The sequence below is a fragment of the Pleurodeles waltl genome, chromosome 6 (assembly GCF_031143425.1).
Source record: "Pleurodeles waltl isolate 20211129_DDA chromosome 6, aPleWal1.hap1.20221129, whole genome shotgun sequence".
NCBI classification, from domain to species: Eukaryota; Metazoa; Chordata; class Amphibia; order Caudata; family Salamandridae; genus Pleurodeles; species Pleurodeles waltl.
The window spans coordinates 527462362-527466934 of record NC_090445.1 but is presented as its reverse complement, the minus strand read 5'-3'; the positions used below and the strand labels follow the sequence as shown (position 1 = coordinate 527466934).

Genomic DNA, 4573 nt, shown 5'->3' with positions numbered 1-4573 from the left:
CCGCATGATGATCCAAAAATCATGCAGCGTGGGTTGTGATCTCACCAGCCTCCATCCGCGATGCTGCATGTCATTTCTCCAGCTGCGTGCGTCGATCTTCCAGCTGTGCTAAAGACGAGCATTGATTTTCAGCCACTAAGCCAGCGGCACATCGATTTTTCAGCCACTGATCGGAGTTGCGTCGATCTTTTCCCCGCACAGTGGTCGGTGCTTGGATTTCTCACTCTTGTTCCGTCAGCTTCTCCTTTCAGAGTCCCAGGAACTGGATGGGCACCACTGGACAGAGTAGGAGTCTCAGCAGAGGCTCCAGGTGCTGGCAGAGAGAAGACGTTGTTGTCCCTGAGACTTCAAACAACAGGAGTCAAGCTCTAAATCAAGCCCTTGGAGAGTTCTTCACAAGAAGGAAGGCAACACAAAGTCCAGTCTTCGTCCTCTAGCACAGGCAGAAGCAGCAACTGCAGGAAGGCTCCACAAAGCACAGTCACAGGCAGGACAGCTCTTCTTCCTCAGCTCTTCAGCTCTTCTCCAGGCAGCGGTTCCTCTTGGTTTCCAGAAGTGTTCTAAAGTCTGTGGTTTTGGGCGCCCTTCTTATACTCATTTTGCCCTTTGAAGTAGGCTTACTTCAAAGAAAAGTTTCTCTTGTTTGTGAAATCCTGCCTTGCCAGGCCAGGCCCAAGACACACACCAGGGGGTTGGAGACTGCATTGTGTGAGGGCAGGCACAGCCCTTTCAGGTGTGAATGAACACTTTTCCCCTCACTCCTAGCACAGATGGCTCATCAGGATATCAAGGCTACACCCCAACTCCCTTTGAGTCACTGACTAGAGAGAGGTGCAACCAGCCCAACTGTCAAACTGACCCAGACAGGGAATCCACAAACAGGCAGAGTCACAGAAATGTTTTAAGCATGAAAACGCTCGCTTTCTAAGAATGGCATTTTCAAACACAGAATCTTGAAATCAACTTTACTGAAAGATGTATTTTTATATTGTGAGCTCAGAGCAGGTACACTTGGCAAGTCAAATTTACAGTTTAAAACTGCACACACAGACACTGCAGTGGTAGGTCTGAACCAGGTTTGCAGAGCTACTAACGTGGGTGGCACAACCAGTGCTGCAGGCCCACTAGTAGCATTTGATTTACAGGCCCTGGGCACCTCTAGTGCACTGTACTAGGGACTTACCAGTAAATCAAATATGTCAATCATGAATGAACCAATTACATACACATTTTGTATAGGAGCACTTACACTTTAGCACTGGTTAGCAGTGGTAAAGTGCCCAGAGTGACAGAAACAGCAAAAACAGAGTCCAGCACACGTAAACAACCTGTGAAACAGAGGCAAAAGTTTAAGGGAGACCACGCTAAGGATGAAAAGTCTAACATGTGCAAACCAGTGTTTTACAGTTAATACGTTTAACAGCTGAGCTCAGCTACAGCCTGACTCACTGCTGCCTGACAAAAAGAACTCTGCTGACTGACAGTGGTTGTTTAAAGTGGTGCTGCAACTAATACTGTGTTCTTGTAGAGGGGCGCAGCAGTGCTGGTGCGGCACAGGTTGCTTGTTTGGTGTGTGCTGCTATTGCTCCTGGGCCAAAGAACTGCTTCATGCCAGACAATTCAAATTTTTTGGCCTAACGGTATTTCTCAATTAGGTTGCTGACAATGGAATGTATCAACAACGTTCGAGTAAGCCTGCCCTCACTTTGGAGAATGTACACTGGGTCTAGGCTGGTATGAGTGCACACTTAAAAGTGCAAGGCAGCACACGTCTACCAGTCGGGCTGCTACCTTTTCAACAGAAACAAGCATTTGAAATGCAATAGGTCTCGCACTTGCTCGAGTTAGAGCTATTAGTGTTGCAACTTATTATCTGGACCTTTCTTGCCACAGAAATTGAAAATGAAAACTAAAACAGTTGACATAAGCAAGCTAATTCAAAGCACCATGGCCGCCATGAGCATGAGCGCGAAGGAGAGGCACAAAAGGAAAAATAAGTTTGCTTGCAGTCAAACGTATCAGCAAATGTGCAATTGTCCATGTAACAGGGTTGGTATCCCAGGTGGTAACAAAACCGCCCAAAGAAGGACAAACATAAAGCATTTACAAATGATAAGAAAGGATTTTTGAAAGGCAACCCCCGGAACAAGTGATAGTGATGGGATTGCGGTAGGCATGGTTAAAAGCCTTTAGATAGATTACAACATGTTAACGTGCTTGCCCGAGTGACTTAAGACTACGTTAGACACATCCAGCTGTAGACTCATCATTTCACTTTTTTCCCAAAGCATTGATAAAGCCAATAGGTCTCACCTATGCGAGACCTATTGGCTTTGTCAGTCTTTTTTGCCATATTGAACAGCCGAGCGGCTGCTGTGCAACATGGTTCAAAATCCATTTTTTTTAAATAGTGCTACGATGGAGCGAGTGTTGACTGTGCCATAGCACTTTTTTTTTTACTTCCAGCCATATTGCATAGCAGCCACGCTGCTGTACACAGCTAATAAATACAGTAGTATAGACAGAGCCAATAGATCTTGAATAAGTACGACCTATAGGCTTTGCTATTGCTTGTGGTTTTTGGGCAAGAGTTGATTACGTGATTTGTTTCCAGGATTGCAGGAGGTTATTTGTGCTGGATATGAACTGTATTCACCAGTTTCAAAGTCGGACATTAGACCGTGGCATGATCTAAATATAAGTACATTTTACATATATATGTATACTTTAATACATCTTTACAATAAAGTTACAGAGAGGACTTGAATATAATATCAATAATCAATGAGAAAGCAAATGCAAAAGCCGATCCAGAAAAAAACCCAGATTGGATACAGTTACATGTTTCATTTACCAATTGATCCTTCCATACCTGTTGTGATATATCGCTGCTTCCCACATGACTGAGGATCCTTTTGAGTGATATGGAGTTTTTTGTGCAGCATGCATCCTTCTTAAATGTCATGTAACGGCTGTAGGTTAACTGTGTCACAGTAAAAATCCAAAGCGTCAACGGATTACAAAACAATGCACTTGAGGAACCAGCAAATAATCAATCTGTCTACTATATAGTTATACTTTACTAATTAAGGGTAACCTTGCACATGGCAGGGCTTTCAAAAATTGAGCGAAACTCTTAAATGTTCTTCTCCACGGAAATCTTTAGTAAAAGGAGATTTATTTGGTTTGAAGAGAAACCAGGGTATACATTTCATGGCTGCCGTCGTTGGCACTAGGAAACACTGTTCTACAGACTGTCAGGGTGATTTAATTTACTAAGTTCACCTTAGAGAACCCATTAAAATACAACCAATTTATGATAATTTTTGTAATTCGGGTACATTGATAAACACTTGTTGTCACAAAAAGAAACAGCAGGAGGACTATGAGGTGACACAGAATTATGGGTATGTATATTTAGTCCTAGGTCACATGACAGGAAAGTCTGCATCACAATAGATTCCCTGCTCAAGTCATAATGCAGAGTTTAAATGGTGCTTCACACAGGCTTTTGTGAGGACCAGTGGCACTCAGGAAGACGATTTTTATATGCCTATGTCAAAGCATGCTCGCTAGCTCATTGCTATTCTTTAAGAGACAATGAATGAGCCAGTTTGTTTTGTACTTGAAAGTATTGCAAAGAGGAATGCGGTAGAGCTATTAGCATTGTAAATTCCTAACTGGACTTTTCTTGCCATATAAATTGAAAATGAAGAGTATAATAGTTGACATAAGTGAGCCGATTCAAAGCACGACGAACACCAGGAGCATGAGCGTGAAGGAGAGACACAAAAGGAAAAGGAAGTTTACTCACAGTCAATCGTATTGTCAAAAGTGCAATTATCCATTTAACAGGGTCCATGGCCAAGGTGGCAACAAAATCACCCCAAGGAGGGACAAACATAAAGCATTTACCAGTGATAACAAAGGATTTTTGAAAGGCAAGCCCATGAATGAGTGATAGTGATGGGGATGCAGTGGATGTGGTTAAAAGCCCACAGATAGATTATAACAGAACAGAGTGCTTGTGAGCTAGTCCTAAAATGCTGACTATTTATTGCTGTTTTAATAGTCTGCAAAGGCCAGCCAGTGACAATAAGTATGACTGTAAACACAATTATCGGTAACTGCTGAAGCAGATGTCTTAATTTGAAATTAATATTGAGTGTTTATGTATTTTGAATAATGAATTTGTAGGAAAATGTATAACGTAGAAAAATAATGTGCACATTTGAAATTGTGCCCTCGAAGAATGCCCATCAGTGTTCACGAAATATACTAATTGATGATTACTTCTTAAAAAATTTGAAAATGTATTGGACTAATGTAGAAATATGTCATATTAAGGGTTATGAAGTATGCTTTAGCTTATTAATTGTAGGCCTTAACTTAGCTAGTGTTTTGGCCTAGTTTTGCCAGGCCTCATGCAGAAGCTGTATTTCTTAGCGTTTGATAGAAAATGCTGACAGAGTGAACTAACTCTGAAACTTTCATTAATTAATAAAATGCTTAGCAGAAGCTTTCCATAAGAAACAACTAACAGGAGACAGGGTCCTTAAAATGTATCGAGCTG

At 41.8% G+C, this 4573-nt stretch overlaps 1 non-coding gene across 1 annotated transcript; it reads right to left on the bottom strand.

The window, feature by feature from the left end:
* Window positions 1–3094: 3094 nt before the first annotated feature.
* On the bottom strand, window positions 3095–3206 carry LOC138302255 (U5 spliceosomal RNA). Its single transcript, XR_011205348.1, has one exon. It is a non-coding gene; the product is annotated as a U5 spliceosomal RNA (small nuclear RNA).
* Between the last annotated feature and the right edge of the window lie 1367 nt (window positions 3207–4573).